The 13,915-nt window shown below is 36.4% G+C and overlaps 1 long non-coding RNA gene across 1 annotated transcript in view; it reads left to right on the top strand.

Moving 5' to 3' along the window:
- Positions 1-8,090, top strand: part of LOC104123274 — a 37,404-nt gene extending 29,314 nt beyond the window's left edge. The window contains exons 3-4 of the long non-coding RNA XR_004841566.1: positions 3,653-3,780; positions 4,243-8,090. This is a non-coding gene — a long non-coding RNA (uncharacterized LOC104123274). The remainder of the gene's footprint in view (positions 1-3,652; positions 3,781-4,242) is intronic.
- The last annotated feature ends 5,825 nt before the right edge of the window (positions 8,091-13,915 follow it).

Here is a 13,915-nt window from a genome sequence, read left to right as displayed (position 1 = left end):
GTAAGAAGAATCACTACCAAACTTGCTTTTCTTTTGCTTCACCAACTTCTTGATAGGGTGGAGGGAAGTGGTGGAAGTGCTGCTTTTGCATAACTGAGCAGGAGAAACGAATTAGAAATAACTTCTAAAATTTTCACCTGTATATTAATTCAGGATTGAATGAAGCACTCCAAATACTGGATTTCTTGAAGCATCATTAACATAAAGAATGCAGATACTTTACCAGCACTTCTTTAGCCACATTTATGGTTCTTAAATTATTCTTGTCATGAAACTTTGCACTTTCAGTGTCTTTAGAATTTAAAATCTCGCATATGAAATGATCTAGTTATGTAGTAGGCAGGTACAGTAGGACTCTGAAGACTAGATGTTTGAATAGGAGTTAAGATACTAAAACTTGAATTTTTCCAGGATCCAGATGGCCTTGGCTTCCTGTTCATATTTATTTAATATTGGGTGGTCATCTCTTAAAAATTTAAGTAGTGGTAGTCTGTTAAATATTAGAATTTTGTAAGCCAGATTTCAGTTTTTCTTCTGTGTGTATGTACACTTTTTAAATCTGTAAGTTTGGGATAGCTATGCTTTTGTGAAACATTCAGTGACCACCGAAGAGAATTGTGAAAATTCAAAGTGATGGTGGAGCTCTTGTGTTAAAACAAGCATTATTATGTGATCTCTAATTCCATTAGGAAACAAAGGTAAATGAAGGCATCTAGTAGCTGAAGAGAACAGAAGCCCTTAGTGATTCTTTCCATGTGAAGTAACTAGTTTACTTGCCTTCATGCATACAGAATGTTTTGTTGAACTGCTTTCTTTCCTGTTTGTCATGGACTTAATATTTTCCAGTCTAAGGAGTAAACTTACTAATGGGCTCCTGACCCCTGGAGACAAAACGAAAAAAACCAAAAACCCAGTGGGGGAAATAAGCAAGAGATTAATTTAAACCATTTGAAACTACTGGATTGTCTTTTTTTTTATCAATTTAGTCATCATAAAAGCAGAATTCCACTTTGTGTGTCACACCTTAATTTCTACAAAATGGCCATTCTACTGTAATGCTTTTTTTTTTTTTTTTTTTTTTTTGGTAATTGATTCAGTGTGGTTCTGGTAGACTATAACACAAGAATTATGTGTAAGGATTTTTTTCCTCACTGTTCTGTAGTGTTCTGTGGGTGTGGCGTTTGATTTCTGTGAAGAAAGTGCAAGGTCCTCAATAAATTTAGGCTATATCAAATAGATATATAATGTTGACAAATACTGTAGTTTACATGAGGATTTAAAATTTCAAAATTTTATGTGGAATAGCTGTAATGCATGGTGTTTGCTAAGCCTGTAAAATCTGAGGCTAAAAAATTAGCAAGTTTGTCCAGGGGGAAAAAAAAAAATCAAACCCTCAAGTTATCAGCAGTGTTTTTTCCTGTACAACTTAAACTGGCAGCGTGAAGCACTGGCAGCCAGATGTGATGGAAAACTGTATGTTCAGAAACAAATTTTCTGTGTATTAGACGTCTAAAGAGGTAGAAAGGAGGAGAGGATTCTACCAGAGCTCTGCCCTCAATCGCCGCATCCTACAGGATGAGCTGTGTTGTTCCCAGAGCGCACGAACAACGTGCATGCTCTGGAAGGATGAGACAGTGATACACACAGCTCTGTGGTGGGGGCCATGAGAGAGAATTCCATTTAGCCTCCCTTCCCCCATTTAAAAATTTGGGTATTTTTTGTAAGGATTAGATTTTGAAAAACTGAAAATTCATGGACAAGTGTCAGATATCTTTCAGATTAGGTGTGGACAACAGAGCAAAACACTTCATAAACTTCTGTAAGCGTGAAGGTTCTTAGTGCTCAGTTGACAGACTGCTTGCATATACAGCTAGTAAGGCTGCTCTCGCAGAGGTTAGCTTTAACATACCAGTACAAAGCAAAGCTTTGTTGGCGTAGATGAAACAAAGTATTTCAATATATAGCATTTTGGTAACATTTTCCTAGAGTAGATGTTGCCTTAATCAACTTTTCACCTAAAAGCAGAATAAATTAAGTTAACACAGTGCAGATTTGCTGGTGTGCCTGGATTTTCATTTTGAGTAATGTATTACAAGTGGGTATGTATTTTTTTTCATTCATAACTGTGCCCATGTTGGATGAGCGGGACGAGCTTTGGAAACTGGGGGGGGGGTAGGTGGATCTCATCAGTTTGTGTGCTTCCACATGTATATTGGGAAGAAGTTAGAGTGTTCTACAGCCTCATTGTGTATAAAGAAATATATAAATTACAATTTTGGAAAAGACTTATGCATTTATTTTTTTAAAATGGAGTTTAGATATGCACAGTCTATTGAACCTATTTTCTGAGAATTTTATTTTTCTTATTTTTTTTTCTATTCTTTCTTTTTGTTAGTCCTTCTAATGACAGAAGAGTAGCCTGTTCGAGTTTCTTGTTTTAAATGAACCACTAGCATCTTGCACAAGTATAAGGAAAAACAGAGTGACTGGTAGCTTTTTGTTCTTTCAGAAGTAAATCTGTTTTTCCAGTTTTGGTGATCAAATAAGACTAAGAAATAAAATTCAAGAAGTTGCTCTGCTCTTTCCTGAAGGACTCAGTCATGTAAAATCATGAATGGCAGCCATTTCAATGGCTGCTTCTGAAGGTGACTGGTCTCTCGCCGCCCCCTTTTTTTCCCCATCTTATTCTTTGATTGCACAGAGACAACTAGTTTCACTGACAACTTGTTTTAAATGACGGTAGGCCTTAGCCTGGATTTCGTTAGAAGCAGTAACAGATATGTCTATAAGGCTGAAGCAGGTGTGTTGAAAAACATCGGGTGTTTGTGGATCTCTCTGAAGAAGATGATTTAGACCAGTGTATATTAAACATGTTAAAGATTATTTTCCTAGTAGCCAAAATATTTCTGTGATGAGATGAACACTGGAAATCATGTGTATCTATGTGAATGGGCCGTGAAGAATAAGCAAGTCTAATAAATTTGTAAATTCTGAAAAGCAATACAAAATGGGTGCTATGTATCTTCAGATGATTACATATGAAACAATAGCATTCTTCTTTGATTTTATTGTTCTTAATTAAATATTCTTAATGTATGGGGACCCACCCACCCACACCCCCCAAATGTCTAATTTTCTTCTGAAATAAGTTTTTTTTAAGATAGGCACTGCTACCTCTAGTCATAGTGATGTTCATTGTGAGACTGAGTTGAAGGCTTTGGGATCTAACATTGCATTTACTTCTTTTGGCTTTTTTAGCTTTCTCATAAGTGTGATCCTAACTCTGAGCTACTCCTTTTCATCCTTATTATTTTAGAGATCAGTGAAGCTCTCTAACATATTTTGTGTAAATTGCAGTAATAAATTCAACCATAAGTTGGCCATAAACTGATCTTTATGGGTATGCTTTGCAACTGGAAAATATTGCAGTGAAGTGCAAGTAGCCTCCATGTCCTGTGAGAAATATATGTGCTTTTCTGAATAGCAAGTTTTCTGTAATCAAACTGATCTTTAATTTGGTGAAAAGTAGTTTTTAGTAGATAGGATAAGGTTGTTTATATTTTGAACAGTATGTTATTTGTAGTCCTGTTCTCCTATGTTACTGAGATATTAATGTATTTTAAATAATGTAATTCCTTTATTTTTATTTTAGGAGAATGACATCTTCCTGGGCTGGGAAAAGGGAGCTTACAAGAAATGGGGAAGGAGCAGAAAAAACAAACACTAGAGGAAATGAAAAAACAGGCTGCTGTCCAGTGTCTTCGCTCTGCTTCTGATGAAGTAAGTTTGGACTAGTTAATCGATTCTTAAGACTTTATGCGCTTCTTTGTGTTAGATATATTTAGCTTGTGGTGCTTATCTTTTAATTTGTGGCTTCTTCAAATGCAAGTTCCCCAAGAGTTCTCTAAGTGTTCTTTATTTTTCTTTAGGAAATTATGAAATCTGTATATGGCAGCAGGATTTCACAAAAGATTCTGTACTATGTAGTGTCATGCTTTCCTTTCTGTAAGCCCTCACCTATTCTTGTCAGGGACAGTTGCAATGCACCAGTTTGTGTTGAAATTACCACAAAGCTTTGCATAAAGATATTTCTTAAACTTCTAAATTTACTTTGTGTTGTGAGTGAGCAGCAAGGAATGGAATATTTGGGCAGAAAGCCATCCTGCTTCTGTGCATGCTGTATGTGTAATCCAAAATTGCTAAATAGAACGCAGTGTATAGTAGCAAATGTTCACTTTCCAGATTACATCACTGAGTGGAAGTGAAGTTGAAGTGCACTGACTGGAGAAGGTGAGGAGAGGTGAAGGCAACAGGTTGAAGGAAGATACCAGAGGCAGCAGATACCATGTAGCTCAATGGAAAAGTGGAGAAAGGGAGAGACCGTCAAAGGAAATGTTTAAAAAGAAAAAATAATCTGTAGCACAGGTCAATGAAAGCTCTCCAGGGAGATTTTTCAGACAACAGAAATGAGAAAGTATCTTTTAGTTTACAGAACTACAAATACTCTGATCTATCACTACGGTAAGAAGAAACTCTACCCCACCTATGCAGCCTGGTTGCATTATTGCTCCATATAGCTTCCCAGTCACAGTTTGCGCTTGTGCAAGCATTTGTGTGGTTGTGTGGAGAACTTGATTGGGAAAGTGAATCAGTTTCCTGAGATTAACCTGGTTGGGGTGGAGGAAATGTTAACCCAGAGAAGTTTCCTGGTCAGATTTGTGGCCCTGACACTTGCGCCAGCAAGAGAGGGGAAGGTATGTGGCCAAGAATAATGAAGGAAGTGGAGTCGATTTATCTGGTTATTCCCACCACCACCACCACCTTCAGCAGCATTGCCATCATGTACTGACTTACTGTTTGTAAAGCTACTTGAGCATTTGTTTAGTTACTAAAGGTGCTAACTAACTGGGAGTTTTCTGAACTCCCATTTTCCCATTACTTAGTATCCTAACAAAGTGATGCAAAATACAATTTTGTTGGTAATTTGCTCTGCTCTTATAGTTACAGAATATTGAGGTCAGCACTCTGACTACCGTAAAAGTTGATTTAAATATGAAGCAAGTATGAAGAAATAATTGCGAGAAGTAAAGTCTTTCTTGAGGACATGACTATCTTTGTGTACTCACTTTATGAACAACAAGAAGTAGTAGTCTCATACGTAGACCACAGGAATAACTATGATCAGTTTTTAACTTTAGAAATTACTCTCTTGATGCATCTTCACATAACTGAAAATCAAGGAGCATCACTTAGAGCTGAATTTGTATCATATAGAGAAATCCACTTAAAAAGGAAGGAGGTAAATTTATTAATAATTCCTGGTCTGCCTCCACTTGAAAGTTTGTATAATCTAAAACAGATGAAGGAGGGAAGAAACCCTTCAACTAGAGTTTTGAAAGAATAAGAAGATGTGTGATCTGAAATGTTGAACAAGTAACTTCGTCCTTTGACTCCTGCCACCTTGTCAGGTTTTTATTCTTCAACATTAACCTATAAGCTACAACCTATAGACTTGTGTTATTTCAGGGCTATTTTGACTTCTCTTGCATGCCTAGACAATTCAGTTTGTACATTTGTTGTCTTTAACAAAATTGTAGGTTGTAATTTTTTTTAATGTATTTTCAAACACAGGGTGGAACCTTCAAACCTTTTAAAAAAAAAAGGCATTACTTAAAGCTGTTCTGTAGGTAGTTTGATACTGTATGGCATAAGAGAAAAACATAGGTTTAGGTTTTGTGGGGGTTGGGGATTTTATGTTGGTTTTTTTTTTTTTTTTTTTTTTTTCCCCTCTGGACTTGGGGGGAACGGTGATCCTTCCTTGATGTTAGTGATATTTTAAAGTAACTTGTTAAGTTTTCTTTTCTTTCTGCTTTTCAAACGCATTTCCTGTGTTGGCTGGTTTCTGTACTTAGATTTGTGTGCTAACCTGATGGGAGTAATCTGTAGGTTTTGGACTGTGAAACATAATGTTACAATACACCCGCTGAGGTGTTCAAGCTGCCCCATGGAATGTTCATGATTTCATCGCTACAAAAAGATAAAAATACTCTGTTAACTGTGGCCAAAATTGATGATTAGTGGTGTGTGAGTGAGGAGAATTTCTAAAAACCATTGAGATACAAATAATACTTTTTTCCCAATGGCACTTGAATTTTTTTAAATTGTTTTCTGAATCATCTGAATATGTTTACCATAGAGATTTTTTTTGTTGTTGAATAGTAGAAGTCGGATACATTCATTGGGATCTTCATAAATGCGTCAGCTAGCAGCTTTGTTCTCACAGGTTTTTCTTCTTGCGAGGGTCCTGACAATAGTCCACGTGGGCAGTTCTGGAGCTTGCTTACAGTTTTGCTATTTTTCTGTGATCCTTTCTTCAAAGTAAGGAACACTAGTATCCTCACACAGGTTTGGAACACTTGCTCTTGCACCCAGCCTTCTCTTTCAACCTTAGCATTGAAGCAAAGCAAGCAAGGTTGAGGTAGCTCCATTACTGGGAGTAATTGAAAGAAGTCTTAGTGTATATAAACTTAAATGTATTTAAATAGAGTTGTATTTAGGTGAAATTATTAGAATGTTTACCCTGTGTGTATCCATAGAGAGAGTATATATACACGCATGGTATGTGTACATACACAAACAAAAAAAAAAAAAAGCCCAACAAATAGGAAGAGAAATGAAAATGTTAGGACTCTGCAGCCTGATCTATTTTAGGGGGGAAAAGCATGCAGAGGATGAAAGGGTATTGAGGGTTAATAATAACTTTTCTAACTCTCGTAGGAAATGACAGAGATCCAGGTACCATCATTTTGGTATTTATATTTAATTACATAAACCAATAACATGTTGAGAAATTGGAGACAGTGTACCTCCTCCCCCCTACCAGTAATCAAAGGCCCTAGAATTGGGTGATCACTTCAAAAAGATGCTTGATGGGGAGAGGAAGTCATAAAATAGATTAGATGAAGATTGACTTGATAACAGTAAACACTGGTTTGTCAGTCTTTCATCTAATGGTTGAAATAAATATTTCAAAATCTTTTCTTTTGTGGATTTTCATTTCCACAGTATTCATTCTTGGGGAGTTCTTTCTCTGGTAGCTAAGCTTTGTTTGAATTCAGGTTTTTTGTTTCTTGTTAAAAAGAGTAATGCTTTAAAACACTGATCTGAGACAGAAATCCAAGACTAGTTACAATTTTATGGTTCAGAAAACAAACACTTGACTTCAAAAAGCCTACAATTTGGTGTTTATTTCTAAAACATTTCCTAAGTTATGGAGTATGACAAAGTCAGGGAGGCTGCAGTCTTTTGACTGGTTGGTCTGCATCACTGTGTCTTGCAGTGGCAAAACTTGCAGAGGCCTGATTTTACAGATACTAGCTGGTATATGTAAGAATGCAAATTGTTAATATATGTGGGTTCTGAGGACGGTATTTTTTGTGTGACAAGCGTTTTGGTGTCTCAAGTTGTCAGTATTCCTATGAATCTTTGGCTGCAGATGGTCTTGATGCAGTCAGAAGCAGAGAAAATGCAAGTGCATTGCGACTTGCCAGACAATGAAGACAGAATGATGGTGAGAACTTTTAAGACAAGTACTTTAATGTAGTAATCAATTGTTATTCTTGCTGCAGTTCTAAAGTTTATTTTTTCCAAAACACTTGAATGGAGTATAAATAGCAGTTCAAAGATGTGCTGAAGGATTGTTCAAATTTTAAGAAGCTTATTAATATTGACTGTGAATAGACACTTTCTCTTAATTCATATCCTACTGAAGAAATTTTAAAATTTTGGTTTGTAATTAACTAGCAAAGTAAGGGTATTGAGTCTAATGAAAGTTGGGTAAAAAAACCCCAACTGTTTAGGCTGGGGAGTATTTACATAAAAGTCCTTTGACGAAAATAAGAAATTTTGTCCTGAAATTACTGCCTCAAATTTTAAGTAACACCAGCTGTTTCTGTCAGCAATAAATGACTTTTTTTTGGTCAGTGGTTTTGGGTTTTTTTTTATTGTTGTTATTTTAATTCCTGTCTGGTACACCTAAAACTAAGAAGGTCACTTTGTTCATGTATAGTTTCTGAGATGCTTTTTCTTTTTTTTTTTTTTAGTGTCCTAATTCTCAAAGTCTGTAAATTATTTTTGGATTTGAATATGAAACTTGTCAGTAACAAGACAGAAAGCAGTATCTTTGAGACTCAGAAGTTTAGTAAAAAGAGTTTAGAAAATCACCTGTGTTGTATTTTTGCAAGGTGGATACTGTCTGAGCAAGATTGGAATTAGAGGTTACTTGTTGAGACTGATACATGTAAGACTTTGCAGTAGGTGTATTTCATTTCCTACTAATAATATTGTAATTACTTGCGCTACCTGTCCGTTGGTCACAAATCCAAGCTTAATTGCCTTTTAACTGACTAGTCACCTGCTAAAGGCTGCATTGCTCAATAGAGCAAGGAGGTTTTCAGTTGTTATTGCAGTTCCTACATAATATAGTTCATTCACTGAACACTTGTATTACATGTGAAATTCCACCCCAAGATGGTGCTAGAGTTTCAGTTAAAGCAATCAGTGTATCTTGCTGGACTGTACAAGGACATTTTAAGAATGAGCGAAGGAGACTACTTTGCATGTATCTTACTTTCTGCACTGATGAAACCAGATCTCCCAGACTCTTTTCTGCTCTGCCTATAGATGGCCACTTCGCCTAAGCTGTTCCACAGCACCTACCGTGACATTGCTAGTGTCTAATGGTGCTGATCTCTCATGGCATGTCCTCGTGGGGTTCAGGCAATGTGGTCCATTTTTGAACTAATCAGGCTCTCAAAATCTACTGACTGCCACATGAAACAGTGTGTGTCATGTTAAACTAAAATTAGTCTTGGTTGGTAGATTCCGTAATGAATTTTGAAAGAGCACTGCTCTAATATACTTGACAAAAGCAAACAGCGCCTTCCGTCCCACTGTTTGAAGAGGTTACTGCTTGGAGGTAACACTGAAATGTAACTGGTGAAACCTCATGACAGGAATTTCTTTGAAATGTAGTCAGGTGTGGGCATGCTGTTATTTGGAGCATTGGCTTTGCTTGCTTTGAATTACAAGGTGGGAGTATGATGGTTCTGATACCTGTATTATCATCTGGGAGTGCTTAGAGAGGAACAAGCGTGGCTCTAGTGAACTCTGTTCTTAAAAATGTGAGATGGTAGTCTTTTAGTCCCAAATGTGTCTTGCTTTCAGCACAAATTTGAGATGTGTCTAAAATAAGATTCTGTTGAAAATTTCTTAGCGTTTGTCATCTTTCTTGCTTTAAGTGCAGAACTGTCAAACTTTCCATGCAGTTACTACAGTTCTGCAAATAAACCTTATTTGAAGAAATAAGCCCCTAATCAGGCCAAATTTAATCAATTGGTTATTTTTCCATGTCTGAGCATCTTTTTATTGATGGGTTATTCTGGCCAGCTATTGTAGTCTCCAAAGATTATGGTATCTGTGTGCCAGTTAGACCAAGGCACTATTGCATAATGTCTTGCGCTTGGCAATAGCGATGTGTGAGAACAGAGGCAAAAGGGCTTGTGGAGCCCGTAGTGCAGGGACTGTGTTTCTTTTCTTCTTACATAGGATGCCAGATTAACTAGAGTATTTAAAATTCATTTTAATCACTGATTTATTTCTGCTGTTCTCTGCTTCTCTGGTGTAAGCCAATATTAATTAGGTAATGCACTCTGACCGCTACGCTGAGGTACCAGGGAATCAGCTAGTAAACATTAGATGGTTTAAGTGATTTAACTTGCGCATCTTCATACGACTAGAAGTGACACGAACAAGAGATGTGTGTTTAAAAAAAAAAAAGTACCCAATATTCTTTTGACTTTTTTTAAAAATAAGTGAAAAAAGTTAGTCAAAAAGCCCTGTAGGGAGGATAACAAAGTGCTAGGATGAGAACTGTTAATGTAAAGGTAAAGGACAGCACAAGAATGAAGCAAGTTGTGTAAAAGCCATCTTAACAAATCAGAAAGATGAAATGCTGAAGTTGCTGTTGAAAAGTTCGAATTTATTAAAGCAAAAAAATGAAGTTAAGGTTCCAAACCAACCATAATGCTTCTTGTGTGCTTTGTTCAGAATTTTTTCCCAGGAAATGCTGAAACACTTCACAAAACTGTTGAATATTATCTTTCTTCTGCGTTGTATCCAGTTGGCCTTCTGGAAGGGGATATGCTAGCTGTCTCTAGAACACACAGCATTATTTAGGAAAGGATTTTAAAATTTTTCAGGAGCTGAGAAGAATTTTAGACAAGATCTATGTTTTGAAAAATAAAATCAAGCCAGGACTGATGTCACTTAGTTTCTTCTGTGAGAAGGCACCACAGGGTTTTATTATTTCCAACCAGTCATTGTTTTTCTATGATAATTTATTTGTATTGGTTTAAGAGAATTTGTATTGTATCTGTATTATTGAGTCCATTGGCTTCAAATTTTTCCTTCTTTCTCCATTCATATACAAAGCGAGCTATGTGGTATTGAATTTGGTGAACTGTATTAGCCTGTGTTTTATAACTTCAGATACCATATAAAAAATTGAGGTGAATTTGTCTTGCCATGGTGCCAGTCACAGAATAAAATAATTACAATAAATCAATTCCTTTTTCCTTATGACTTTGGCATTTAAATAGATACTCATAGCACTGCATATCTGATTTGTCAGGTTACTGAAGCTGCTATTTGAGTGTAATATTAACTGTAATGGAAGTTGACAAAAGTTTTAATTATTCCAATTCTTGTAAGAGTTTTCTTGATATAGAAAAAATATATATCAAACTGGAGAAGTTCTTTATGGGAGCTTAGTCTACACAGAAGTTGCTTCATAATGTTGTTTAGGGAATTTGTTTCTCAGTTTACATCAAGACAGAAAAAGTAAATTAATGCTTATTTCTTATTTCTTGTACTTAAGTGTCTCCCATAGTATAGATCATTTTGTCTTGGAAGCTGAAAGTCGGTGTTCAGTATGATTGAAAGTTATCTCACCTTGCATGTACTCCCAGATATAACGGAGCAAAATGGGGCAAGGCAATTCTCTTGCCAGCATCTTCTCTGATAAGTCTGGGGCAGAAAGAAAGTTCATGTGTGCACGTCTGGGAGGGAGAAGGCGGCACAATCTTTCAGATACACGACCACGGCCCTGAAAATGCCAGAGAAGTCAATTAGAACTTTCCTGAATAATGCCTTGTGTTTCATCACAGAACAATGTTATTAGATGGTAATTTTCCTTAATGTAGAACAATCATTTTCACCAAAAATTTTGATTGGGGCCTATTATGAATTCTTACCATACGCACAAGCCAGCTTCATTGAATATGGCAGAGTACCTACTGAGGAAATGTCAAGTGTCCTTTCTGCATTTCACTCAATGCAGAAAATAACTCTTGCGTAATTGGTGGGAACGCACTTTAAAAAGTTTCTCCTGTTCCATTGAGAATATAGATAAGAACATTTCAGCATCTGCAAGCTTACTGTGGTAAGTGAAATCTCACAGCAGCACTGTTTACAAGGCTAGTAAGTTTTTTTTGGAAAGTCAGCATGTTTGTTCATAAGTGATGAATAAAGAATAGTTTCTAGAGAGAAATTATCCTTTCTTGGGGGGATAACTTTTATCTCAACGTAGCCCACTACAGGAGGGAGCTACAAGAATTAAGTTTTCAGTAGCAGAAGTCAGATTAACTGCTCTAGGAACCTACATCTAGGGATAGCGTGTTCATTTTAAATTAGTTTGAGTTGGTAGTTGACCTCTTTTATCTAGCATTAGTAAATAATGTGCTATTATCTCTCTCAGAATATGCGGTGTGGAGTAGTGAATTACAGCTCCGAAACTTGAGCCTGATCCTAGATATATGATTTACATTTCCTAATGCTGTTTTAGTACAGAAGATGGGACTAAGAGAGTTGCAAGAAAGTACTTTTATCTCCTTGTTGGAGAGCTATTGCTCTTGTATTGCTTGAGATTGGATTTTTGTGATATCAAGTTGGTTTGTCTGCTTGGAAATGTACCTGCTAAGGTCACACATCCATTGAAGATTACTTGGATCAAGTATTGTGAGCCCCAAAAGAGAAATTAATTGATAGGATTTGTTTTTCTGACTGGTCCAATGTCTTTGTTGTAAATCATTATGTATTAAGTGAAAAGATAAAATCGTAATTGTGTTCTCACTACTGAAGGGTCAAAAAGGTGTTGCACAAATACATACTCTAAATGTTTCTTAGTGTCATCCACTGTCTTATACTGGAGGAAAATCCCATAATGCAAACTGAAACCTTGTTTTATTCCTTTGAATTCTACCTGGATTGAGCACCCCACGGAGGCTGCTGTTTTGGTGGATTTATTTATTTGTTTGTTTATTCATTTATTTCTTTAGTGATGGTTTTGGGATTAGGTATTTATTTTTTTTTAGTCCCTTTTTTGGTCTTTCTCTCTCTTGAGCACCTCTTTTGAGAGTACTTGTAACCAGATGAATTACACTGTTTCAGAATGTTAGAAAATTAAAACCTAGGCTTTCATTTCGCTCTCATCATCCTACAAAATATAGAAATAGATGTGTGGTTGCAATGAATCATATCTTGTGCCTTATTCAGTTCACGTGGCTTAACAGCTGATTCATATAGAACAGCTACCTAATCCTGCTCTTGGTGACAGGCTAGATGCCAAGAAAACAGTCCTGGTACACTACAGTCACAGTTCCGTCTCTGGAGAGTCCTATGACCTGTTAAAAGAATGATTTGGAACTATGAATATATTTATTTACTTCATTTCTAGATTGTTTGAACTTGTATTCTGTGAAAGGAGCATCTGTACTCTGCTCTAGCTGATCCTGCTTCAGCAGGGGTTTGGACTAGATGCTCTCCAGAGGTCCTTTCCAATTTAAACAATTCTGTCCTCCTGGGAAAGTGAAAGGAGGATAAGCCAGCTTCGCAGCCGTTCAGAGGGGTTAACTGAAGCGACACCATGTCTCCGTGCTCACAACCAGCTTATAATTCATACTGCTCAAAAGCAGGTTTGCAGAGCCAAAAAATATAATGAAAAAAAAAAAAAAAAAAAAAGAAAAGAAATGCCCCAAAACCCAAACCAAAACAACCCCCCCGAAAAACAGCCCTTCCCTTTGAGTTGTATGATCTGACAGAATTTTTCAGTTTCTGTATATATATTTATGGTATGTCAGATGTGGAAAGCTCATTCTAAATACTGGCTATCACAACTGTTCTTTTTTTTGTCCAGAATTTTTGGCTATTGCCTATGTGCAGATCCGCAGAACAAAGTATACATTTGCATGGCATTTTTTTGGATGGAAGTATGAGAGCCATAACCATTCATCATTGCTGGGTGACGTGAAGGGGTGAAAGATCAGTGAAAACAAAAAAAAAATTGCTGACCAATGCTATCCTCATTTCCGTGGAATAACTATGTGAAATAACAGTGGTGCATGAATGTTTGTGATCAAATTCAGGAAAAACTTGTTAAATCTGGTTGGCGACTGTGCAGTGCTTGTTTGCAACATTCAGAAGTAACCTACTAGCAGACATGAATGTCAACAAGAATTAAAGTGATTCATCAAGAATCTGAGAGGAGCTAATGCTTCACAGCTTCTTACTAAAAACTCTTGGAACACAGAAGCCAGTACCCTCTGTTAACATAGGCAACAGTTTTTAGTGGGTTTCAGTTTGGTGTACATAATACGGTTTTGTTTCTGTGGTTCACAGTTAATTAAACTGGTTGTTTTACATTTATAAAAATATTTCGGCAGTAACTAAATTTATAGATTTAATATCTTCTGGGAACATTTTCTGCAGCTATATAGGGGTGTGAATGTACCTACAAAAGCAATTGGATTGCTTTAAGCTAATGCGTTACGACTTGTCATTTCTGGCTGCTCTACTTCCA

The sequence above is a fragment of the Egretta garzetta genome, unplaced genomic scaffold, assembly GCF_000687185.1.
Source record: "Egretta garzetta isolate BGI_Z169 unplaced genomic scaffold, ASM68718v1 scaffold193, whole genome shotgun sequence".
NCBI classification, from domain to species: Eukaryota; Metazoa; Chordata; class Aves; order Pelecaniformes; family Ardeidae; genus Egretta; species Egretta garzetta.
Note: the sequence above shows the minus strand (reverse complement) of the source record. Positions and strands in the feature narration are given on the sequence as shown.